Source organism: Tympanuchus pallidicinctus, unplaced genomic scaffold (genome assembly GCF_026119805.1).
Source record: "Tympanuchus pallidicinctus isolate F22 unplaced genomic scaffold, pur_lepc_1.0 scaffold15, whole genome shotgun sequence".
In the NCBI taxonomy this organism is placed as follows: Eukaryota; Metazoa; Chordata; class Aves; order Galliformes; family Phasianidae; genus Tympanuchus; species Tympanuchus pallidicinctus.
This window is the reverse complement of record NW_026294669.1, coordinates 12,714,923-12,742,633: the sequence shown is the minus strand read 5'-3', so window position 1 is coordinate 12,742,633 and position 27,711 is coordinate 12,714,923. Positions and strand designations below refer to the sequence as shown.

Here is a 27,711-nt window from a genome sequence, read left to right as displayed (position 1 = left end):
TATCAGAAAATGGCATTTGATGGAGGGAATTGAAGACAATTTCATCCCAAGGACAGAACGCACATTTTTGGTACAGGGTAGTTTAATTGTTGGCGTAATTGATATCTAGGGATATGTTTTTATCTCTATCCCTGGAAATCAAAGACTGAGAATGTTTTGAAATCTAGATCAAATTAGAATTGTAGCCTTGATGTAGAAATTGCTAGACAAAGTAATTTAGCCTGTACTACAGAGAGCACTGGAAGAAATGAACGGATCACAGTCTCATACAGACCTTAGACTTTAAAAATGGTTAATCTGAGCTGCTATTTACATAAATCTTATGTTTTAGTAGCATATTATAATTTAGGTTTTATAACAAACTATTAGTCTGTGTTTATCTTAACCTTTATTATAGTACACCTTATCTCTTTGCTGCAACCTCGTGTTTAAGTTGCATGCAAGTTTTGCTTTTTAATAAAAAATAAAAAAGAAATATGTTTTTAATTATTTTGGTTTATTTGGATAAAAGCGCCTGCTTATGGGAGTTAGGACTCTGAGAAAGAAAGATCTGTTTCTTGATTCGGCATTTCAGAAGTTGGAATTTGATTTATACCTACTGGGAATTCTGCCAGCAGTGACATGCTCTCACTTCAGATTTCCTGATAATGGCAGCTTAGCAGATAACTATCACCACGGACAAATGAGCCAAAATATGGTCAGGCAGACCATTTCCCCTGGGAGGCATTGCACCAAAACTTCTTGCTTTCTTCTCTCTGCATATTTTTTCATAACAAGATATCACTTGTACTCCTGTGACAGATGCTGCCAAAATTGCTGTTTGTGCTAAGTATAATAAATTCTATACAACTCAGAGTGTTTTGGGACCTGTCACTAAAGGCACTAAAAAATTCCTTAGGAGGGTATTCTACACGTGAGTGACGGTGGGATCTATCACTAACCAAGCAACCAAATGAAAATAAAATGTGTGACTTAAGCACAGTAATAACATGAGAATTTCAAAATGCCATAGTTATCTCCTTTATGGGCTGTGGGCATGGGAAACAGAAATACTGACCTTGCAGGATGATCCTTTAAGCTCTATTGGAAGCCAAATTCCAGTGTAAAATATATCCTAATTTTAGAATTGAATTTTTCATTACAGAAAGCACTGTTGTGACTGACCTTGAAATCTTTATAAACTTTCTCTGAAACATTATTCCATTTTGTTCTACTGTTTGTTTATTTTGTTTCCTGTCCTTGGAAATTAGATATGTGGTTGTTATCGTTATTGTTTGTTCTACAGAGTGAACCCATTATGTAATTACATCTACCAGTAACTATCATCAGCTACAATCCAACCAGGATTACTAGGTGAGACAGGCCTTTGGAGAAACCTGCTTTAGTTGACTTAAATCACATAGTGATGGTGCAAAAAATATCCCATTTTCATTTCTGCAGTGCATCCTAAGGGAAAGAGCATTCAAAAACACAATAGTTTTGAGATGAAACAAATGATGGCACTATCGGTTTTCCTTCAGACCTTTCAGGCTCCTGTGATCCTTGCAAAGATGTGATGCATTGGTATGGTCTCTCTAAGTGCTGATAACACCTTGCTTTCGATATAAGGTTGCCACTGGGAAATCTCAGAGATAAGCAGCAGTTAAACTCAGGCTGCTTATTTAAAGGTCACATGCATTAGGTGTAATATCCACTGCCACTTGGGCATAAGCCTTGACTGTGGTTGCAACCTGCATCAGTAGTACATAAAAGGCAGAATTCCCAGATTTGTATACGTTACCCAACAGTGCAGTGGAAGGGAAAGAAAAAAAGAGGAAAGGTTCAGGGTTTGGTCTGACTCAATCTATTACTGCTTTTGAATTGCATGCTCGCATTGCATGCATGCAGGTTGTTGATCCCTGCTGCACCCAGGCTCTGCCCAGCAGGAGATGGTGCACCCGCAGGGCATGGCTGCAGGCAGCCCAAATAACAGAGGCACAGCATGATGCCCCAGAGAGTCTCCTGTGACTTTTAGTGTAAATGTGAGGCTAATTCATACCAGGAAAGGACAATTTGAGCCCATTAAAAGGCTAACACTGATACTTCAGCGTACTGTAGCTGCTAGCTGTACTTACTCTCTCATACCGGCCCTAGGTTTTGGTGGCATGAAGCATACAGCAAAAGAAAAAAAAACAGGTGTGAAAAGGAGAGTTCTCTTTGAGTTTATCTAGAGCTTCTCAAACACTGTGAACACTGGAGGGCTCAACACGTTCAGAATCTGAGTGTCAGATAAAGCATTAAAGTGTTAGTGAGCAAAACAATTACTATCCACAGTCGCACACCACCGCGTATGCTGAGAGAGTACGTTCCGTGTGGCATGGACATCGTGTACTTTTATGTTTTCTACCACGCCAGGATGCATACATGGTTCTTGATAAATATTTAAATAACAACACATGCAGCAGCTCTGCTTTGATTTTATATAAGGCACACTTGTTCCATCAGATATTGTCAGGAATGAGAAGCTTATAAGAATGCTTGTTGTTCTGTGCAATAGCAGCAAAGTTTTGTTTGGTTATGTGTGCATTAATAGCCTAAGGAGTTCACAAATGTGTTTGATTTCCATTGAGTGAAGAACCTCAGAAACCACTGTGATGACCAACGAGAAGTACAAATGAGTATAGCAAGCAATCACTTGGTGTGTACTTCTGTTAAAGAAACAACACCTTATATTTTAAAACAAAATTTTAGTGGCGGAGGTGGTGAAGTCACCGTGTCTGGAGATATTCAAGAAAACAGTAGATGTGGCACTGAGTTGACATGGTTTAGAGTGGTCCCAGGTACGAGTTGATGGTTGGACTTGAAGATCTGTTTGTCTTTCCAACCTTTACAATTCTGTGATTATCAAAATTGAAAATCAGAACATCTTGTTAGAATTCCAGAATTCTAACTGTTTTGTTTTGTTTTCCTTTTGCAGCTGGACCCTGCTCCTTATGTTACGAAGGCATCTTCTGCAGAGTCTGCATTGCTTGATTTATACACAATCATTTGAAGGGCCTCCACACTTCTATCTGTCATCCCAGGATGAGGTGTGGACAATCCATTCTCTCAGTGGGAAATTGAAGGTAACTTTAGCCCATCCTCCAGAGTGCTTATTTACAAGTATTTATTGACTCTCCTCTTTCGTCTTTCTGAGGCTGAAGAATGATTAAGTGGGGATCTCTATCATGTCCTTGGAAATGCTGATTGAAAACAGTGGATCAGCAATTATATTGAACATGTATAAAAAGTAGTCATATATCACTGGGGCTTAATCTCTCTTACAGCAAGCAGAACATATTGATTAGAGTCAAAATGCTTAGACATACCTTAAATGACAGTACTGGCACCTAGACGTGCATCAATAAGACTATTTTGATGTATCTTATATTATTCTGTCCAAATTATCTCATTGGTTCTTCTATCATCGTCCTAAAAACTTATTGATTTCTTATTTTCTTTTACTGTTGTTTTACGCCAGGATATTCTTTGTTGTATTTGCAACAACGTTGCAGTTTTCTGCAGTTTGCTGTTGGAACCTCCCAGAAACTGTAAAAGTGAAAACACTTTTTTTTCTTTTTTTCTTTTCTTTTTTTTTTTTTTTTTAATTTTTATTTAACAATCCATTTGTGGATCACTCTTCAAAGAAAACGTATCCAGATCTTAAGAAATGTACCCAGCAAATGCTGCTGTTAATAGTGAATTTACAATGGCTTTCTTGAATCCATAGATAAACATCTTTTGCGCACAGATTGCTAAAATGCTATACAAATATGTGACTGGCTACACATTACTGATACTACAGTAAAAGCTTGAAGAATTAGAACCTCCCGTCTCTTGATTTTTAGGAGTGAAGAATGGTAAGGACATTTCACAGTTCACCATACAGTACTCAAATAACTAGAATCTTCTGGCTATCCTTTTTCTTGCTCTGGAACATTCACACCTACGAGCACTTATTATGCTCGTAGTATAATTTGTTTGTTGATTCATCAGTTCAGACAGGAATCCGTGCTGTGGCAGGATGACAAGGAGCTGATGTTACATGTATGATGTTGTATCTTTCAGCAAAGTAGAGATCTTTGGATGTGAATTAAGTTCCAGTGTCACATGCAATCTGTTTCAGAGCTGCTTTCTTTGAAGAAAACAAAAGTATTCACACTTTTACTGTCTACGCTGTGAAGCTGAATTCACATTAGATACTTCAGGTCATTTTAAACAGGCATTTTGACAATTAGGAACATATGCTCCTTAAATAGTTTATCAAAGTCAGAATGCTAACGTGACTTGCTGTTTCTACTGCTGTTGTTTTCCCTCAAAATCACCCTCATCCTTTCATGCAGACTCTGAAAATTCTGATGAAACTGAAGGAAAACACAGTTCCTGTGTCAAGTTTGATTTTGAGTCAAGTTTCTTTAATCTGTGAAACAAATCATACCATACTTATAAGTACTATCTCTTAAATTAAGTATTTGCCAAGATGCTGTACTAGGTTACTGCATGATGGTAAATGGATGAATTGAAACTCTCTGGGATTGCTATTGTAATAGGGTAAAATGTCTTACATGTCATCTGCAAAGATGTTAATGCACTGCATTTTATGTTGGATTCACTGATCAACCAATTATTTACACTGTAGGTTGCCTTTGCTTTGTTCTTTCCTGTTGTGTACTCCAATTTATTGACTGTTGTTGCATAAGATTTGTGACACTGATACAGATTTTTGCAGAACTCAAGGTAGGATCAACAGTGTCTGTGCATGTGCCTTCAGGCCCTTTGCAGCACAAAAGTGTGGTGAAGTTTTGCATTGTCTATTACACATCCTCAAGATTTCCCCAAATACAGTAGTATTCATTCCCCTCATCCAACCATACTTTGGGGTATTGTTACCATTAACTTTCGGATTTCTTTCATAAAGGCAAAAAAATTGTGACCTCTGGTGAAAGGCGCTAACACTGAGAAAATATTGCCATCCCACCTTTTGTGTACTAGCAATTTGCAGGATGTTGTGATTTGCTCTTTATAATATCCAGAAAACAGACATCTTTTTCTCACCATTGTCATTGTCTGTTGTCTACTGATATAACCTCCTGCCTCTTGTAGTGGCTCCAAAGTTAACAAAGCTGCAAACTAATAAGGAACAGTTGTTTTGCGTTCTTCATCAATGCTAAATATGGCAGGCTGTATGGCAGATCTTCCTCCAAAATAAGATCTTGTCTTGGTATATCCTCACTGTGCGCTTCCTCTGGGCCTCTTAGAAAACGTCAGAAGAGGTATTTTGAATTAGACATTGCTCATTAATGTGCACCCATGTTAACTTTGCCCTGCGGCTGCCAGTCTGTTGGCTAAATGCCAACCAAAGAAGGACCAATGTGTTCAGTAATTTGATCTTTGGACAGCCTTGTTCGAAGCAATATATACTCATTGACTGTGATCTGACTTATCAGTGGTCCCTCTCCTCAAAATACTGTTAACAGTGTGGGAATACTACAGAAACATAGCTATCACTGCTCTCCCTGTACGTCAGGATTTCCAATCTAATTATGCTACTGCTTAGGTTCTAGAAGCTTTAAAGTCTTATCAGGATTTGTGGACTGTGGATACTTGACTGCTGTCTACACGTATGAGGAAACATCCTCAAGCTGAGCCGAGGGAGGTTTAGATTAAATATCAGAAAAAATTGCTTCATGGAATAGGTAGGTAGGCTTTGGAACAGACTGTCAGTAAAAGTGGTAGAGTCCCTGGCACTGGAGATATTTAAGAGACATGTGGATATGATCCATAGGGACTTGGTTTATTGATGTACTTGGTAGAGTTAGTTTGATGTCTGGAACCGACGATCTTAAGGGTTTTTTTTTTACAAGGAAATACAACATAAATGATTCTGTGATACTCTGTCCGTTGTCTTGGCCAAGAAGTTGAGAGTAGTTTAGAATAATTCCTGTGATCTGGAGACATTTGAACTCAAAGTAAAGAATCCTATTGCATTAATCTTTCGATCAGATTCCTACTTAGGCCCAGCTGAAGAAATAATCACCAAAGCTTTTCTGCTATCAAAATGTACAGAGGATTGCTTGTCACAGTGTTGTCTTCTGTACGTTTTATTCCATATGAACCAAATTTCAGACTAACTTGTCCTAGGAGAGAAGTCTGGAGATAGACTTCACTATTTAGTTATGAGGTGGATGGAAAAAATCGGTATTTATCCAGACAGTTCAGAATATTGGTTAGTCTCTACCACGTTAAAATGCAGACTAAGTAATGACAGACTTTAAGGGCCAAAGAGATTATTTTGATCACAGTCTAAACTTTCCCAATGCCGGAGATATAGTCATCCACATGTTTATCGTAACGAATATTTCTTGAACTGCAAGATGTGAACTTGCCAGAGTGGGAGATAAGAGGACTGTAAGTCTTTCTCACCTTTATAAGCCTATTATCAGAATGTCAGATGTGGGTGTCTTCCTCTGTCATCATTTACTGATGGTTTTCTCTGCCTGTGACTACACAGTCCTCTTTGTTTCTCTTTATGTTGTATATCTTTCCCATTTCTGCAAATGGGAAAAAAATCAAAATGTGTGGTGGCTCTATAAAATTTGCACACTATACGTACTATAATTTCTCCAAAGCTGACTTACTGTCAGCATGTTCAATTTATTTATTCGCAAAAGGTGTGAAATGAGTTGCAGAGCAGTGTACATTTCTAGGCAATAACTCCCTCTTCAAACACACCAGCTGCTTCCTGTTTTCACTGGGGTGTTTGCATCATGTCACTGTCTGACATCATTTGCCCTGGAGGCTTGAGGAAGGAGTAGAAAGGTTGCTGTGTTAATTAGAGAAGAGGGATAAAACCTGATGTTTTATTTATTTTCTTGAAGAGGGATTTGTGTGTCTTATCCGGTTTTATGGTAATATTTTTATGATGAATTTTTTGAGGTTTAGTTCAGAATCAGTTCCCCTGAGAAACAAGTACTACAGCAAATTGCAGAGACCTCTGGTACTTGAGATTTCTCATTAAAATTAACCCATCCCTGACTCCAGTTAACAAACAGCCATAACATCCTTAAAGACCCTAACTTTTCTTCTGATGAAGTCATCACTATATTTATATACATAAAGTATTTAAACATTTATCCTTAGTGGCTGAGATTAAACCTACACTGTAATTAAAACCACTGATTTATGAATACTGCAAAAACATAGAGGCTACAGCAGTTTATACCTGGAAGAGAACAAAAAGGCAAAAGGCATGCAGTTTATCCAGGTCCTCTGCCCAGATGAATGGTCTGAACACTTTCATGGATCTTGCCATATGGTGACTTCATCATGTGGCAGTAGTATTGCCATGCATCACCATGCATGCAAGATAAACTTTGGAGTAACCAAGTGTTGGTAAAATTCATTGAGTGTGTTGTTGCATTCCTGCAATTTCGTTTTATTTTGCTTCAGATTTGCCATAGTTCAAGTTTAGACTTCAGAAGTACACACTAAGCTGTCAGTCATAATGAAGTTTTGCTGAAAACGGAAGCTTTCTTTCCTTTCTTATGATCAAGAAGAATTAATGGGTTAAAAACAAGTATTCAAGGACTTTGTTTTTGTAAAAATTTGGTCTAAACAATTTGACTGAACCAGTCATGGCTGCAACCTTGCTATTTATATTATACTGAACTGATCTGAAAGCAATGCCTCCTATTTTATTATGTTGGCTCACTAGGTCAGAGTAGGATGTTGGTGGTATGGCAGTAGAAACTGAACTTTCCCACCAATGTTTCATTATGTTTTGTTGCTGTGCAGTAGATGACAGCAGAGGAGCAGTCTGACGAAATGGCTTCTGACATGGAAGTGAATATGAAATAAAGATGTATATGAATTACTCCCTGAAAAAAAAAAAAAAAAAAAAAAATTAAAGTTGCACCCACTGACATCTGTGCTTACTGAACATTTATGGAGACTAAGCAGCGGGTATGAGTACAGTGAGGCCATGGTGCATTTCAGCGGTGATGACAATGTCAGTGGGTCACCTCTGTTGGTGTAGATTTTTATGAGCACAAGAAGCTGGTTTCTTGCTCTTTGCTGGTGAAAATTCATAGATGATGATGGTGACTGTGTTGAAAAACAGGGTTTGCAGCTGTGAATTTGCTCTGTCAAATTGTGTGATTGTGCTCTTTGTATCTGTTGTAGTTTCTGTGGAAATAAATAGGAACCGTTATTTTTGGAGTGACCTATGTAAATAAATAAATTCCCAGTAAGAGAAAGACTGTATAGTACATACCAACCTTAGGCATATGTTGCAGTAGTTCCTATTCAACAAGCCACTTAAGCATTTGTCCCACTGAGTTTAGCTCATCATCTATTTGGGGCAAACAGGGTGTTTTACACTTGGGTAAACAGTTTGCCTCAGCAGGATTTTGGTTCTTGATTGTGGTTACTTGAAGTAATAGCACTACAAATGGCAACAATAATACTAATTATTGTTATTATTTATGGTCACGCTGCAGAAAATACATTTGAAAGATGCCTTTCCTTTTCCAAGTTTTGTATGATTTATTGTGTTTTCTCCTGAAAAACTTCTGCCTTTACCTTTGAGTTCTTTGCTTCTTCTCTGATTTTAGTAGGCATCTGTTTTTATGCAGATTGCAGATTATTGACAACTTTTCAGCGTTTGTCTGATGCTGATTACTTTAGCAGCTTGCCTCCTGTATTTGCACTCTTGCTGCTAATAATGTTACAGATCATTTAATGACACTAATAATGAAAGCAATTGTGTCACTTTCATTGTCTGTACTACCAGTGTAGTACATGGATGAATAGAGACTGCTGTGATAATTTTGGAAGGGCTCAACAACCCATTGTGAGTGGGAAGTTTAACCCATCATGTGTGGCAGCTTTTTGTAATAGTCTAGCACTCTTCCATTGTCTAATGCTGAGTCCATTGCTCACTGAGAGAAAAAGAAGGATTTTCATACTTCTTCAAGGTTTATCTTTAGATTCTATTAAAACTTTATTTGGATCAAGAAAATTAGTACAAAGACAATAGTACAAAGACAGTTTTTGCTCCAATTGCTACTGATTTGAACATTGTGTTATTGCCAAAAAATGAAATGCATCACTTTACAAAGCTGATTATGCAGCACGTGAATAATTTGGGATGAGTTTCATTATGGTGATTAACATGCATGGCACTGCATCTCAATATGAAATGTATCAAGCCTGAATTGTTTATTTTACTGTTGTTGTTCTCATGATGGTATGCAATTTAAGAGCCAAATCACCCACTCTAAATAAGTTTTCAGTGTCTTTTCTTAGCCTCCATCCTAGTTCATATTTTCAAGATATATGAAATGTTAATTTATGTGTGCAATACCTTTGTTACATACACTTCATAAAGAGCAGTCAGGCTCTTAGTATACATGGAAACTAATTTTCTCATAGTTAGGCTTTTGAGCTTTGTGTAAGTTTAATACTACAGAGTTTCACTGAAAGACCTTCAATTAACCCTGCCTCAGTACATGCACACAGAGTTGTGCCTTGAGTTTGCATCTGAACAACCTTTACTCCAAATGAAAGGCAAAAGATTTAGAATTGCCTGATTTTACTTCTTTTCTACTTTACTAAAAGCTTTGTAAATCTGTGGGTTTTGTGAAAAACCTGGCTTGATATATATGTGGAGCCTTCTGAGAAACTAGGCAAGAATCCAGAGTATACTGTAAAGCATAAATACCAGGGTGTTTCTGATTATTTTGAGTTTCATTTTAAATACTGGTATGTATTTTTGATAAAAGCATATCAATCGGACGATACTGTGGAAAACTCCCTGCCAGTCTTAACTTCCACAGATCTGATCTAGCTGGATGTCAGTGAAGATTTTTCATATCTTACTGTAAGCATTATCAAGATAGGAAAAAAAACAACCACACAAAACCTTAAAGAATTAGAAAAAAGAACTGTAGATTACCAATGAAACTAGAATTTAGCAGGGAGTTTGGACTAGATCTTCAGAGAGGTCCCTCTAAAACAACTGCAATTCTGTAATTCTGTGAATGCAACAAAGGAAAATCATTAGGTTGAAGGGAGTTTAGTAGCTGAAATCCTCACACCCTCATCTTGTTTAGTACTGTCTATTGCACTAGTCATTATGAATATCAGGGTAAATAATGCTTTTGAAATGTGTTAACATTCTGAAGGTAGAAAGGATGCCAATAAAGAAAGAGGATCCAGATACTATGCAGAATTTAGTGAGTGACCTTGAGGTCCTGCAGTGATGAAAACAGAAGGTCGTGCGTGCCAGAATTAATACAAAATACTGAGCCCTGTCAGTATTTAGCAGTAGGAAAGAAGAAAAATATCCTGAGTGTTTCGGTCAATTGTCATACTACTACAGAACACCTATGGAAAGAAGCTGATTTGGCACTAATGTGCCTTAGACAAAGTATGTGAAATAGAAATAGCAAAGGATTAACAAACCTATGTAAAGCTTGTATAGTTCTATTTTGTTATTTCCTATATATTTTTCTATTCATCTGTTTTAAATAATTCAAACTGAAGTGTGCAGAAAACATCTGAATTGGAAAGCTTCTCATGTAGAAGAGTGTAAGATTTTGACATTTTTTCATATAATAAGCTCGAGTCTGACTGCTCTCTGTAAATTTCTCAGGAGAGAGTACCTGCAGAAATGATGTGATATAAAGGGCATGGTGGGCAAAGAACAAAGTATGTATAATTAAATTCAGGCTGGAAATCAGAAGAAAAATATTCATTTTTAGAGTTATGATAGTCTATCCTATATTGAGTGATGAGAAACCTGCCTATGTAAGCAAAGATAAGCAGAGATCTATATCAGTAGAAGAAATTATTCAAGGTGGCAACTGTTGACAGGACTCTGATAGCCTGTGATGGAGCTGATGACTCAGCTGAATCTTGCCTAGGCTTACACATGCCTTCCTCTATAGTTGAGTGTTATGCTGTGAATGACTTGTGGACTTTCACATAGGCAGACAAGGAGAGATGTGAAAAGAGATATTCCTGCTACAGATTCATTCTTTCTAGAATTTTGTGCTTCAAAACTGAATCAGAATAGATGGACAAAGGTCATGTTTCTATATAAACTGTAAGTTTATTTCACTGGGAAAAGTATAAGTTTCATAAAAATTATAAATATTTTTTCTCTTGCCAGTTAAGTGGGTAGAGTTTCCTTAAAAAATGAATAAACAAACACCTACATCTGTTATACACCAGAATAGGTTGTAGTTACTCAACACACACAGAAATGAGAGAAGTGACACTGCCTGATATATTCTTGTTGATAAGTGATGCTCTGTGTTTCAGGGCTGTAGTGTTCATTAAGTCTCAGTGTTTAAATGGGGAAGACCACACTGCATGGCAGAATATATGCAAGTATATATATATAAGGAGTGGTGAATTGTATTCCTTTTTCTCCACGGCACAGTTAAGCTCTGACACGTGTCCACTGACGTACAAGAAAGGTGAACTGCCAGGATGCTGTGGCTCAGTAGGAATATCTAATGTCAAATCTTGTAACGCAGAATGTATTAGAGGCTAATAAACAGCCATTAACCAGCCAGCATTCAGATTTACCAATCACCACACTGTTCTAGGCCATGGACATGCTTGCTGCTGCTGACAATGCTGCATTAATGAATCTCAAGCTTTAACCTCCTTGAATTCATGAATAACAATTTGAACCCTTGTAACTTGATTACTATGAAGTGGAAACTTTAGTTGAGTCTAAACATTGGCTATGAGGTTGAGACGAGAGAAAGATAACCCCACTCCATCACTGGTTATTTAAACTTATATGAAACCAAGTACCTGTCACAGTGATAAATGGGTTTTCTTGTTATCTAGCTGTCTGTATCATTTTCCAGTCTGTTTCCAATCAAGCACCTAGACAACACTGTGGAAACTAAGGTACCATTGTCTTCATTTTATTTCTTTTCCAGGGAAATGGGTAAAGGTCACAAGATGCTTATAAATGTGATTGATTTTGAGTCACTCCGAGAACACAGATTAGTTTACATGTATATGCACTGTAAAGACTTATTTTCGTCACAGAAGAGAGTTTCTTTCCTTGTTTACTTATCTTCAAGTTCAAGCCATAGCCACCTCAAATCAAGAGTTGTCCCAATGGGTTAAATAAATAAAAGTTCCCTTTCACAGCATAGAGTGAAAGTAAATCGATTTTTGAATGTTTTATTTTTTATCAAAATCTTACCCTTAAAATCTTGAGAGTGTCCTAAGCAACTATTACGTGAAAAGACCCTTTCTTACAATGCCAATGCGTCTTGTGCCCAGTGTGAATATTTTTTAAATTACTCTTCTGTTCAAAATGTTTAGTTCTAGTCCTGACACTCCTGTATGTCAGAAGCAGAAGAGATCAAGAAAGAAAAGAAGAATATCTATAACAAAAAAGCCCACCAGCAACAATATTTGAAAACATTAAACTTGGAAGAATGATCTGTTCCGCAATAAGCAAGTTGTCTGAATAGGAAGTCATTTTGGTCACTTCTGAATGTAGAAGCTACGCACAAGTTGTCACTTGGTATCAGTTTGAATTAAGAGAACTGTCTCATCTTGACCTATCTGACAGCTTTAGGATTAACTCTATAATACTTCAAAGTATTTTTATTCTTTTACAGCTTCAGTGCTGTACATCCAACATGATTTCAGTGAACTTCCGTTCTCTTCTGCTGGGCTCTGGACTTGAAATATAAATTTGAATGTTATGAATTTTATTATCAGTGTCACAGAATGTGAACATAGAGTAAATCCTCCAGAGATCACAATAGTACTTTCACTTTCTTTTAAGATGTAACTGGAGATGGACATGCTAATTATACTTTTTTTCTCCTTTATAGAAAACCTGAAGTAAGGAGAATAATCAGATTCTTTCAGTTCCTGCCTCTATCAGTTGCTATTCTGTGCCTCTTCTCTCCCTGCAGTGTGACACAGGTATGAGACCATAAAGGTCTTCCACTTCTGAAACTGTTTCCCTGTAAAAGAAAGCACATACACACAGCCACACACACACACACACACACACACACACACACGCACATATATTATATATATATTTATATATATGCACTCACATTAATTGATCATGAAACAGGAGGTGAGAGAGAGAAGGATTCTGCATGCCAGTTAACAGCTCTCTCTCCTTTAGGGAGAAGGGAAGGCTGTTCTTTAGAAGAAGCCTTAACATTTGGTTCTGTATTTTGTCTGGTGGTAAAAGTTTGTTCTGGGAGGAGAAATGGAAAGAGGAGAGTTCTCCAGAGAGTTCTCTCTGGGAGGAGAGAACTCTTTCTATAGGGACAAGAAGGTTGTTTGCATATTGCCAATAAAGCTGTTCAGGAGTCTGGCCCTCAGAACCAAGAGCGCTGAAGTAGAGCCAGGCTCTCTCTGCTTTCTATCCTTGCCTTCCAAGAGCAGATCCCACAGTTATGCTGTAGTCTGTGAAAGCAGGAGGTAATCAAAAAAAAGTCAAAAGATGGGATGGGGATGTGTGGAAAAACACAATAATTGTTAAAATGTTTCACTGTATCTTCTCCAGGAGATACGACTTTGAGTCATGGCAGAACATAGAAAAAAAACTGAAGCCATTTTTTGAGTGAACGTTCACTTGCTAAAGCTACTGTGTGTCCAGGGGAAGTATGTAATACTTCCTCCTCCATGTGCTCTTGGAAAGAGAGGACTGAGGTGTGTTAAGCTCTATGAAAAAAGAGTGTCTAAGCTAGCCTCTCAGGAGCAAGTTTCAGGGTAAAGTCTGACAAGAGTAGATTTAAGATGGATTTTTCTTCCATGATTGCATACTGATTAAGCAGTGAAGCTGCTCCTCCTCACCTTGCCTTGTCTGCTTTGTGTACCATCTAAGCATCTCAATTTTCCTCAAGTCCCCTGCAAGGATTCAAGACCAGGTTCCTTCTAGTAAAACATAACAATGCCCATTAGGTCGTTAGCAAAATCCTCTACTTGTGTATGAACCGTGTGATTTATGAAGTTGCACAAGTCAATACAAGGAATAGAAATGCTTTTAGCTATATCCTCAGGTTACCCTTTCTCTTGTATCAGTAGCTAGGCAGTCCATCGTAACCATGAATCTTTGGATTCAGAAATGGAACTTAGCTGTGAGGAAATGTGTGAGTTTTTGCTTTTATTTAAGTTGAATGTCATCCTTTTTTTAGAGAAGACAAGATGAGAAAGGAAAATACAACTTATCCACTGTATTGACATTTGGGTTTGGGAAGCACAGAAATATGTGAGCTGCACATACTATTAATATTAATAATGTTAAAAAAGAATCTTCTCATTCGGGCTTTGTTTTAATCTTACATGATTCAACTCTTGGTTGCATAATGAAGATCTTACATATTTAATAAGCGAATTGAAGTAGGTCCAAATGAGTGAACAACATAGTGCTGTAAAAAAGAAACAGGGATGGGGGAATTCTTGTCAGATGAGGTTGCTGGAGGAAAAAAAAAGAAAAAAGCCGATCTATTGACATTTTTATGTCTCTTATCAAATGTCATTGTGAATTGAAAGTGGAATGTCTGGAAAAAAAGAAAAGCAGCACCAATTTCTGTATAACCTGATGAATGTACTTCCATTGTTTCCAAGAAATCATATTAAAAAGGTCATTGCTCTATGTATGAAAATACCATGGCAGTTGCTCTATTGCTCTTTCAATTTAGAATAAGCACTTGAATATCATCAAAGAGAAATAGCTGATATTCTGTAATTAAAAGTAGATTTTGATTTACAGTGGGGAGGAGGATAAGAATGAATCCCTCTATGCTGCTGAGGTAGACATGCAGCTTATTCAGAAATAAAATAAACTCTCTAAAGGATGAACGAAAAATACAACTAAATTAAAATATCTGAGGTATGAAAATGTGTATGTGAAAGGAACTGAAAAATTCCCCCTTCTTGTGCTGTTCTGCAAGTAACTCCTTTGGGTAAAACCTGTGCCATAGCAACAGATAAAACCTTTATGAGGTGCAAAGTTTTACTAAGAAAATGAAGGTTTTCTATTCCAGTTCAGTTGAAATCTTGAAATGAAATTAAGTCTGATGTAAGTATTTAGTGAATTATTATCATTTTAAAGACGCATTTTTTAAGAGTACAGCAGTGGAGAGTCTGGAGTGTTCTTAGGGAATATGAATACATATGAACACATGAACACTGTATCTTACTGCTAGAGATGAAACAGCGCAAGTGACAAGAACAATGACTTTACTTTTCATTCTGCCCACCATTTGGTCACTTCCTTTCTTCTCAGGTGTGACATCTGCTTTTCTGTCTTCTCCTTCAGCTTCTCCGTGATGTCTTTTATGCCCCTCTGTATTTTTCAAGTTTTGTTTTATAAACAGAAGGAAGCACAGGAATAGCTTTTAGCCTTAAGGTGAACTTCTCTTCCTTCTTTGCATTTTATTTCTCTATTTTTCCTATGGGGAAAAAAAAACCCAAAACAGAGATCCAAACATCCCCTTTCCCTTGTCATTGATTTTATTTTTCAGTTATTAACAACGCTCTGTGGCAATTAGTGTTACAATATGCTTTTGCTTCCATTCAAGGCAAGACTCCCAGTGATGTGTATATATATATATATATATATATATATATATATATATATATATTTTTTTTTTTTTTTTTTTTTTTTTTTGAGGATTTTGAGCTATAGCATTTTCTCAATTGTACCTCCATAGATAGACTGAAATTGAAATTTTTTCATATAGAGCATATAGAGGCTCCTAAGAGCTGGGCAACAGAGGTATTTGTTATGTCATCGTCCTCTTCTCTGAAGGGCTCTGGCTCTTCACAAGAGACAGGCAGCTATCTCAGAGGATTAGAGTGAGTCATAAGAGGATCTTCTGATTGTCTGACAGCTCTGTGAGTTTCCTGGCACTTGCACTCTTGGAATTTAGTCTGTGTCAATTATATCTGGAAATGGAACATGTCATCCAGCTACTCCAAGACACTTTCCAGTTTTATCTTGCCCTTTTGTCTTTGCCTTCAGTAACATGAGAGTTCAGATTGTGAATGGAATATCTCTATGCTGTAAATTGCTGCATGCATAAACAAATGCTCCCTCCCCTTCCTATGTTTCCTTTCCTGGGCTGTGTAGTTATTTCTCCTCTTTCACTCCTTTCTAATTCCTCTCTGTAGGAGGAATTTGTCATGATGTTGTGGAACTGGATCCGCAAGATTATAATGACAGTGTGTGAAATGGAAACCTCTGTCTATCGCTTTGCAATCAGCACTTTGCTACACTTCCCTGGCTTCTATCCAGTCTCTGAGTTATGCTTTTATCAGATGGTTTGCTTTTATTTTTTTTTCACCCACTCAGTCCTCCTGTGCTTTTTGAAAGCTGAGCTGCCTCTCTTGTCACAGTGCTCAAGGTCTCAGAGGCGTGGAATTAAAGAATGCATTGAAATGAGGCTCAGAAGTCAGGCTTGTGTTTTTGCCCTGTGTCTGCAGAGCTGGTTTTGTCCCATTTTCATAGGATGAAGAAATCTTCCTGTTCACTGTCTGTGACACAAATGAACTGTGGGAGTACGGAGCAAAGCAGCAGTGCTTGAGTATCGAGGAATCCTCCTACTCCTCAGCATTGTCCTGCAGCTGCATCACTGCTCTGTGTCTGAATGGTTTTGTGGGGAACTTAACCTAATGTATGAACTGTCACAACACGGGAAGAAGCCGGCATCTAAGTTATATGAAACTCAAAAAATATGTAAAACAAAAGGACAAAACAGGAGTTTCTCAAGAAAAGTTTCCAGCTACTCCAGCTCAAGATATTTCTTCCTTGCATTTGCCAAAATATGCCATATTTTACATCCTCCTTTTTGAAAAACTTGGGGTGTGTGATTACGCTTATTTTCTAGGATAATTTTGGTATTAAGGTACCTCCTCTAATGCCTGTAGCGCTTCTTTCAAGGAGAGGAAACAGAAAGGAAAGTGAAAGTAAAATCAATTAAGTGGGGGAAAAAAAAACTCTTTAGAAAGCCCTTTTTAAAATTAATTTTCACATTAATTAATTTTGTCTGGCAAGATAAATAGCAGGATGGTGTTAGAAGAAAGGATGGTATTTCTGGCTCTTAATATCCTGTTGGTTCAGCGTAGGCAAACGCAGCTTGTTGCTTACTCTGCTTATATGCACATGGCCACTTTCCACTGTCAGTGATATGTACAGCTTTTGTCTGATACATTTGTATATTATTTTATACTGTTATCATATCAATAATTTTGTATTAATAGTTTATTTCCCTAAGAAATAACAGTGGCTTCCAGGCACTCTGCATATATGGCTTAAACAGTTGAATGTCTCATTCATTGGAGCTTTGTACCTCATAAAATCAGCTATAAGTTTGGTTCGTACTGCAGATGGGTAAATACCCTTATGTTTTTTCTCTTTCACTTCTATTCAGAAATGAATAGGGGAGAGAAAAAAAAAAAAAAAAGTTTACTGTAGATAAAATCACAGAGACTTTAAATTTCCAGAATGTGTCATTTGTTAGGCTGCCTGGTGAAAGGTATATGCACCACAGTGCCTTTTTCTCAACCTCTCCTTGCTTGCATATGGAGGACACCCTGCATGTGTTCCCTCTGGAGCAGAGAATTTGATTTATCTCTTTTATGCAGGTACATAGGTAGCTGACCCCCATCTTTCCATTTCTCTCTGAAGGTCAGAGCCCTGAAAAAGGGCCTTGTCTTCCTCTTTTCTGTAGGCACATCCTAGAAATGAGGGAAGAAAACTACAGAATCTGCAGGTGTGCATTCAGTGAAAATGTCAAGGCTATTCAAAAGCTTATTCTCTTTAGCAATTAGTTGCCCTGCATGTCAAAAAAGAATCCACAACTTTATCTTCTGCCTTTCTTAGCATTGCACCTCATGTCTTTGAAGACTCAGGAAACAAAATACTCATCAGAAAAATGTGGCCCAAAATGTGTTCAAGCGAGACATTTCTTAAAATACAAAGCCTGTTAGGAAATTCAGCTCACTTGTGAACAGGCAAGATAGACTCTCACAGTTTAAGATACAAATTTTTGCTGTTGCTATTTTCAGATTCCTCAAGGTGATTTACGAATCGCTTGTGTAAGAGGAACAATTCTCACATCTCACAATTCTCACAAAAAAAAAAAGATAAACTGAGTTATGCAGAGGTGAACTGAGCACAGAGTGGCCGTTCCTATGCTCGTTGCACTGGATCTGCTATGGGCTTGGATGCTCTGATTCTATAGAGAACCAAACAGTGGCAAGGTCTGTTGCTGTCCAGGAATTAGGTCCTTTTGAGGCATCAGGATTTGAATTCAGGTCTCTTCACTGCCTGCTTTTATTTTTGTTTTTTTCATATACAGATCCTCCAAGGCTCTATCAAATATGGAAGTAGTAATCCCTCACAGACAAAAGAATGGAAAAAAATTGTAGAATCATTTGAGTGTAAAGGAATCCTTAATGGACATCTGATCCAACTCCCCTGCAATGAACAGGGACATCTATATCAGGGTGCTCTGAGGCTGGTTTAGCCTGACTTTGAGTATCTCCAGAAACATGCAGCTAAAGGCAAGATTTCCTGTGGAACTTGCCCTTCCACAAAGCACACTTAATGTTGCTCAAGAAATATTTTCAGTTTACTCAGTTATCTAAAGATACAGTATATCTCTCTGAGTAACACCTGTGAGTCCATCCCTTTTTTTTCTCCTACTGAAGTACAGCTAAGTGTAACACTTTAGATTTTGGCATTTGTATCTCAACAAGAGGAGAACTGGAAGTTCTTGTGACTATATATTTATTCAATTTTCTCTAAGAAATGGTTTATTACAGGTGATGATTTAATACTGTCTGTTCCAGATTAATATTTTGGGAGAGTCAGAAAAAGAAGAGTTCAGCATAACAAAACAAAACAAGCTACAAAAAAAAAAAAAAAAAAAAAAAAAAAAACACATTACCCAAAGGGTCAGTGCTTCATTTCAGGTGTCTCCGTTTGTGTCTCACCCTAAGGTTTGCCAATACCTGTGGGCAGGCTAAAATAAGGAATCTAGTTGCTCTTCTTCCTCTGCATGGTCAGACCTTTTGAGTATTTTTCGTTTGGTTTTGTTTGTTGTTGCTCCACATAAGTCAATATTGTTCAGAAGAAAAGGCAGAGTTTATTTAGTCTCTTGGAAAAAAAAATTCCTCAACACTGACAGAACCTGCTGGCCTGTGCCAGGTCTCTAACAGCTTGAAAATCAAATTAGGCACAGAATTGTTACAGGCAGTGCTTTCTGTCAACAACCTGAGGGGAAAAAAAAAAGCAATAACAAACAAACAAACAAACAAAAACCCACATGTGAAAAAACGCCATACCAAATTTTTGTTAGTTCTGCATTTCCCAATCCACTTGCAGCTTCTATCCAACTCCAGTGTTCCCTCTTGCCAGGCGAATGGGTCTGAATGGGACTGAAACAATGGCTGCAAAGCAATGTTTTAAAAAGTCATTTGAAAGGGAGCGGGGAGATTACATGCCAGCTGGAAAGCATGACAGCAAGAAATATCTGAACTTGCTTTGTCAGTGATGAGGAAACTTCTCCAGATTCACTCCAAGGTTGAGCTCACTGGGGTGAAGAAAGTGAGTTTCATCTCAGCACTTCTCCGACCTTCCCAGTCAGCACAGCCCTGCTGGCATTTGCATTGAAGCTACCCTGGTTGTGGCCACACTCTTTGAATGTATGAAAAGATGTAGTGTGTCAGATTAAAAAAGGAAAAAATAAATCCTTCTAGCACAGTCTCTAACTGTGCTTACAAGTAAATATCTAGAGCAGATGAAAAACAGAATAAGCACGTATGTCTCTTCCCCAGTGTTTTCTATAATGCTGGCTCTTTTAAGCTCAGAGATTCTGTTATCCACATGTGATTTCTATATATTTCTAATTGTCAGTGTATGATCTGGTTTGAATTTATCCAATCTGCTATTTAACATATTTTAACAACTGCAACATGTTCTAGAAGTGCTCTATGTCCTGAGCAGCTACAAATCTCTTTTTGTGTTTGGTTTGAGCTTGGCACTGAGTTGGTTCATATAGTATGCTCTAATTTTAATACTGGTGGAGGACTGAACAACCAGTTCCCATCTTCTTCTTGTTCCTCCTGTTTCCATGGTTGTTTGGTTTTTTTTTCATTCTAAGAATTTTCTACATATTTACTATACACTGTTACTCTTCCCTGAATATTTGCCAGTTCTAATTTATCTTTGGTACTACAAGTTAGGAAAGGCTGTTGCGCTGCACAACCAATGTTCCTAGCTCTGTAGCATCACACATACTTTCTATAGGGTTGTTTCAGCCTAATCTTTCCTCTTCTGCTGTCTACATGCTCTTCAACAGCATAGTAGCTCACAAGAAATATGCTCCTTCTGCCTTTGTTGTGAGATGAAAGGAACTGCAAACTCGTAGCTGCCTTAGCTGACCTGGTAAATCCTCTCTTAGTGTGCTCTGGAGTAAAATTCTATTTTCATGTCACGTGACAGCTGGGCTAGAAATATGGGCCAATCTGGAACCTCCTTTACTAGTTCATGTAGTTCGTATACCTGTTTTATTGATCTGCTCATGTTCAGGCTTGTCTTGAAGAGGTATCGCTATTTGGAAACGACATGTGAGGAAAAAGCTTTTATGCACTGCAGTTTCTATGGACTTTACCATTTCAGCTGTGTCTGAGCCTTGTGTACGGGTCTGTGGCATGTTGCTGTGGCACTCGTGTGATTGTCAACATTAAAATTTGAGACTAGCAGGCAATAGCAGCTAAACTTGCAAATATGATTGTAAAGACTTATCTTTTTTTCACTTCCTCAATATGACTAAGCTGAGATTGCTTTTGTTTCGCATCCAAACTGTATGTGTGATCTTGCCGATGTATGGTTACTACATCCTAGCAGGAATCAATGCAGACATTGTGAATCAACCCAGTTCTTGGCTTTTCATCTTGTTTAGGGAGGAGAAAAAAAAAAAAAAAAAAGAAAAAAAAAAAGGACATATATAAAGGATGACTTAAGAGAAGTGTGGACAAATTTGATGTCACACTTTCTCAACATTCTGCTTCATTTCATTGTGTCATTGAATGGAAAGCTTTTGCTTTTTTTTTTTTTTTTCCCCTCTACATTCATTTCAGTACAGTGGGCAACTGTGGTAGTACTCAATGCCTAGCAGGGAATTTTCTTGAGGGCTTTCTAATGCCTCTTCTGCCTAGACACCAAAACCAGTTGAAAGTAAGGCTAGAACAGTTAGAAATGGTCTGAAGGTAAGGAAATATTTCTAGGGAGAATGTTCATAAGGCTGTGGAAGAATACTGAATTTTATGGTGAGGGTTGCTTAAAAATTCGATATAATAATATATCAAATAATAGTATATAATTTGGATCACAAACTCATGTTGGATTTGAGGAATAGATTAAGCACTCTGGTTGGCTTTGGAGATCAGATTTTTCAAAAGCAGTTCATGTGCTATTTCTGTTAATGTGGTAATATCATTCAGTCAGCTTTCAGCACACTTTGAATAGCCCTGGTAACGTCTATGGTTTATAAGCTGGATATTCAGTTCTATATTAGAATAAAATACATACACATCTCAAAGAAAAATTTTCCTGAAATTAAATGTATTTACAGGTTCCAGATTTGTTTGTTTTCACTTTGTTTTGTTTTAGAACTTGAGAACTCTTCAAGGAATCCCATACTTTTCATAGAATCATGGAATCACCTAGATAGAAAACAAAAATCCACTGGTACCCTCCTTTCCTCCTGCAACCCCCTTTCACATGGTTGTTTGGAGTGATGGTGACTTAACAATTCAGACTTAACAATTTCCCCAGTCAATTCTCAAAAGTCTTGTTTTCTAGCCCATTCACTGGCTTTGCTACTCTTCTTTATGCAGCATCATGATCATTGCTGAAGCTTTTCTAGGATCCTTCAAGGGGACTCATGTGATTGACCCTCAGAGTAAGATTCTTCTCATAAATCCATTGCTCCTACTTTGCTGTATCCCTCTCCTTGTTACATTTAGCTATTTTTGACATTAGGATGGAGGAAACAGAAGCCTACAAACCCTCATTGATTATCTTTGAACAGATAGGAGCCATCAGCACTAGTCCGTGCTGGATACAGACATTGCCACATGTAATATAGATGTGAAGTGAAATGCATGTTATAGTGCTTTCTAGCCCCAGGGGGTTTACCTATAAGTGAATTCCAATATTTCCATGTTTCTAAATGCTTTTCACAGAATCATTCAGCAACTTAGGTTGGAAGGGAACTCAAAGATCATCCAGTTCCATCTCTTGCTTGAAAGCTGCTGACAGGCCTCCTCCACGTCTTCTCCAAGCTAAGCAAGTCAAACTCTTTCAACCTTTTTTTTTTCATAGGAGAGGTACTCCAGCCCTCTGATCATCTTCTTGACCCTTCTCTGGACCTGGTCCAACAGCTCCATATCCTTCTTGTTCTGGGGGCCCCAAACTGGGATGCAGTACTCCAGATGGGGCCTCAGGGGGCAGAGTAGAAGGGGACAATCCCCTCTCTCTTCTTGCTGACCACCCCTCTTATGATGAAGCCCAGAATACTGTTGGTCTAGGCTGCTTTTCTTTCAAATAGAAACACTGAAAGATTTCCTGCATTTTTTCTCCTGAAGTCTTCTCCCTGCTACCATGTATCTAACAAAAAACCCCATCAGAGTACAGTCTGAAGGAGCTGAAATAAGATATATGGGGTCCTTTAGACAGTTGGCAGGTCATTGAGAAATAGCAAAAAATAATAATCAATTGAAAATAAGTGCATGATTACAGCAGCCCCACAGATAACTTAATAATTTATAATTTTTCACCTTTAAAACTGTCTATTAACAAGGGTTGAGCACAAAACTGCAAACGTGTTACATTTTTCTCTACCATACTACCACACTACCTAAAATAATTGTTTTTTATTTTCTGGGTTGCCTCTGGAGAGGGGAATACTTTTAGGTCTGAAGGTTTAAAAGACCACTCAGGTAGTCATTCATTGGTTTATACTGTTTCCCTTCTAGCAACTTGCTGTAAGCAAGAACATCAGAAAAAAATAAATATATAAGACAAAGAAAGAAATGGAGCCCATGGAGAGAGCATTCATATTGTCATTTAGATGAACTATGCAGCTATTTCTCTTGACACACCTGTTCCACAAACGTGTTTCTTCTCAACCTGGTATTCATTTTCTGTCCTTCTTCATTACATTAGTGATTCTTTTATCCCCCCGCTCCTACTCTGCCTATAGTCTGAACTGCTCGCTTAATTTTTGGCTAAATTTGCCAGGTTGTTCATATTGCTGGCCCACAGGTGACCTAGCAGCTCAAACTAATAACACATATTTCTTTGTCAACATGTTACTCTCCAAGCTTGTTGGAGGCATTTTTTATGTTCAAATTGCAGTGATGTATTTCGAGGATAATAATACAGAAGTGGAATTAATGCCTTTTGGAGCTTTCCTTTCTTGCAAGATTGGGTTGGCCTAGATAAATGGTTTTCTCACATAGCTTGTTTTGGCTTTCTTTTGTTTCAGAACCCCTGAATTTAATAATGTTGTTTTTCTCTAGACCTCTTTATGGAATGTTTATGTTTGTTTCATTCAATTTGTTCTCATACAGCAGGATCTATGAACCTTGTTTCTAACTAAAAATAAAATAAATTGAAACATTCAGGTATTTTGAAGGTGTGATTGGTTTCGTTTACATTGCAAAGTACCTGCAATTTATGTATTTGTAGAGTTCTGATGTAATTAGTTTCTTGACTAGGTTGAGTAATCTACCTTTGAGATCATATTTGAGCCTGACATATGATTGAGGCAACATTCCTAGTAAAGCTAAGATAATTCTAGAAATAAGGTGGAATTATTTTTGGATCTCCATCATTTATCTGATCATGGAATTTGTAGGAAAATTTTACATTCAGCTCTGACAAATTTGATGGAAAATAGTCAGCAGGGTAAAATATTACCAAGGAGGATGGGCTTGTAAATGACAGATAAACACAGGAGATTTCTGTGCTTAGGAAACCAGGATAGAGAAGAAAGAATGAAGAACCATTAGTGTCTATTAGTGTGCAGAAAGATGCAATACAGTAATGACACTGATTTTGTTTAATCGATGTATGCAGGCCTTGAGAAGTGAAGATAAGTGAAGATGAGATTCCATGTGCATACAGGAGGGAGGAGTCCCGGTCTACAGATGATAGGATATGAGAAGATAAGAAAGCAATGGAAAAAGGTAAGAAAAAATCAACTCACCTTATTCTTAACAGAATTTAGAGAATTTAGACATATTTTAATGACTCCCAGATCCTCACAGACACAAGTTTCCAAGGCTGCAGTCTTCTTTGATATTTAGGTACTGTTTTGGATGAGGGTCATTTATCTAGGGGTATGCATGTACCTTCTGTGGAGCTGAGATCTGCATGGTACTGCACTAACTTTCACTCTATCACATTGTGAAGAGCAGCCTAATCTCTGGGTACATGTGAAATGGGGGCATTTTGACTATGCTGTTTCACTCAATTTTGATTTCTTTGTTTCTGTAATGTTACTGTTGGTCATGACTCAAGATTTTATTTGGTTTTAACACACGCACATATTAGATTATGAAAAAAAAAAAAAAAAGAAAAAAAAAAGAAAAAAAGAGCTTGAAGTTCCATCACGAATGATTATTATGGTGGATTATAAAACAGACATTAGCTTTTATAGTTACAGCCCAGTGTTGTAGAAAGGATGCTGGTTTGTTTTGCTGAGGGTTTCCACTAATAGTTCAAGCTGTTTTTTCAATTCCTCTTCTAGATAAGGTATATATGGAGATGTTAGCTAGTGATGTGCTTTACTCCGAGGCTACGCTTAGCCCCATTGTGCACACGGAGGCTTCATTTTGGTATGGGAGCATCCCAATAGTGAGACCAGTCTGCTTGCCAACTCAGTCCTATCTAGCAGTAGTTGTACAACTCACTCAGTTGTGTCCAGCAGCATGGATACAGTTGATAGAGTGCACTGGCTCTGCAAACTCAAACTCTACTAAAGGCATCATAGGTGAAGGTGTTTGGTTCCCTGACACTAGGAACAACAGAAAAAGGTGATGGATATTCCCATATTTCCTTACAGTACATGCTTTATTTACTTACCTTGAGGGGAAAAAAAAAAAAGAAAAAAAAATCCAGAAATCAACAAAAAGGCAGGCAATGTTAATGTTTTTTAAAATGGGCATAAACTACATAGATATATAAACTACGTAGATATAATGGAAATTGAATGGTGGTTTCCTAGTCTTAGAGGGACAAAAGACTAGAACTCCCCCCAAATAGTTCAACAGAATTTAAAAGATCTTGGATTCTTGTCTGAATAGTTTAGTTTAGTTTGAATAGTTTAGTTTGCCTTTTTTTTTAACTGAAAAATGCAACTTATCTCACAGGGAACATTGTGAGAAAGAAATGAAGAGATGTGGGATGCTAAAATATCTGCTAACTGTTAGGTAGCCCAGAGGGGTTCAACTATGAACGCTGTCAATAGCTCAATGTGTAGGATGTAACATGTCTGGTCTTGAGGCCATTCTCGAGTTTATCCTACTCTATCCTTTCAAATTAGCTAGATTCCAACAAAATATTATATAATGTATGTGAGCCAGAACAGAGAACAGGAAGAAGTAATTTCTTTTCACACTCAGATGGTAGATTCGTGTAGGTGAAACGAGGTACGGTATATGAAATGTCAAAATCATTAATATAGCTTTGCATGTGATTGGGTGCTAATTTCTATTTATCAGAGGCAAAAAGTGTGGCAAGAAGCAGGTGACAGGTTATCAGCAAAGTGTCTAGTCCAACGGTTTGTTAAGGCTAGAAACATTTAGAATATGTCTGAGAGATGAAAGGGATTTTCTGATGAAATGAAACAAGTGTGAGAGTTAACCATCTTCCCATGTTTACTTCTTGGATAAAAATACAAAACCGCAAAGCAGATAATTATAATATACTGCAAACATTTCCCAGAAGCAGATTCTGGGATGCAAAAGTCTTCTGAAATGGTAAAGCTATTATCTTCCTACCAAACACAAAGCACATATGCTTGGTTTCAGGAATCTCTACCAGAAATGGAGTGTCTTCCCTTCTTGGCCTGTAAAGCTGCACCTTTGGGTGTATACCAAATGGCTTGAGGAAAATAGGGGGGAAAAGAAGCTAGAAAAGAGGGATTCTTAAAAGGATAAAGGTGGCATAATTCCAACATGAACTTCAGTTACAGCCTGACTTACTCATCATCTACGCAATCATTATCCAGACTGGGAAATTCTGACATTCCCTGTTCAATCCAAGGAAGTAGCTTAAGTACCATGGTAAATTTTCCTTGTGTGCTGATTTTTGGTGGCAACTTGCACTGATGGCACCAGCCATCTCTTGCTGGATACTCTAGAAAGTGGAAATAAAACCAAGCTGACTCACTCAAGCATTTATCTGACATGAAATTTTCATTTGATCAGGCACAGCATCAGTGTCTTGAATTTTATGCACTTGGCCTTCTGCTGCTGTAAACTATGTGAGCTCTAAAGCAAACAAATGCACATTTTTCTTGTGTCAGTGATTTTCTTTATTCCCATACCACGATAATTCTTGGCGAGGTCACACAATGGGCTCTTTTGCCTGCAAGCAACCGCTTCAGAGCTGATTGTAGAGAGCTCCAAAATCTCAATTTTGACACAGGTTCTTGTTCCTCTCAACAACAGGAAAGGAAACTAGTTATTTTTCATTTTTCCTAGCAACACTTAATATGTCTATGTGCTTGTATATAAGTGTGCAAGAATGAACACGCACTGGCTTGTGACTGGTATAAATTAGGCATATATTGAGCTATCTTTCTTTTCTTAACACTCCTTTTGTAAGAGTAGATTGCTGTTTACTGCCTGACTTTTCTGACCTCAAGAGAGAGCTGCAGAATTTTTTTCATTCTTTATTATTACTGTTCTTGTAATTGTAGATTTGTTCATCTCTAGGAGGTATTGGGAGTACTTTGTAGCGATTATTGTTTATTGCTCTTGTGTTTAGGGAAAAGAAAGAAGTGCTCATGATACTTATATCTTTATATTAACACCTGAGCACGTCAGGAAAAAAAAAACAAACAACCATAACATATATTTGCAATTCTCTTCTAAATATGTTCCATGGCTTAGTATAGTATTTTTGTCTCATGCTGAAATGTTTCCTAGCACTTACATTTGATGCTTACTTCAGTTATGACTTAATCATCAAACTTCATATATTTTCCCAATGATAAAATCAGGATGTCAGTATAGCTGAACTGATCTGAGTTTACTTAATTTGCCTCTTCCATTCTCATTGGTTTGTTCTTTTGAAATGAATTGATATGTGTGAAGCGCCCAAATGCTTATTGAAGTTCTATCAGATACGAGACTTTGTCCCTCTGAAGAAGTACCTCACAACTGTGACTGTGACTCAAAGCAGTCCATGCAGTCTTAAAATTAGCCTTCATATTTTGCTAAAAAAAATTTTTAACAGTGTAATTGCAAATTATATTTTAAAATACTGGTTTTTTTCCCCTTATTCTGAAGTACACTGAAATGTCTTGGTTTTACTCTACTGATTGACAGGCACACATTTACACAGTGGCAACTGCATTGCCACTTGAATCATAGAATCTTTAA

The 27,711-nt window shown here is 37.5% G+C and overlaps 1 long non-coding RNA gene across 5 annotated transcripts in view; it reads left to right on the top strand.

Annotated features, from left to right (window-relative positions):
- Positions 1 to 27,711, top strand: part of LOC128076838 (uncharacterized) — a 256,043-nt gene that overhangs the window by 191,055 nt on the left and 37,277 nt on the right. For 4 of the 5 annotated variants that reach the window (XR_008204669.1, XR_008204672.1, XR_008204670.1 and 1 more), the window contains exons 3-5: positions 2,957 to 3,104; positions 12,894 to 12,987; positions 24,179 to 24,288. This is a non-coding gene — a long non-coding RNA (uncharacterized LOC128076838). Of the gene's footprint in view, positions 1 to 2,956; positions 3,105 to 3,771; positions 3,879 to 12,893; positions 12,988 to 24,178; positions 24,289 to 27,711 lie in introns of those variants that run through there. The other variant, XR_008204671.1, reaches the window with a different exon arrangement.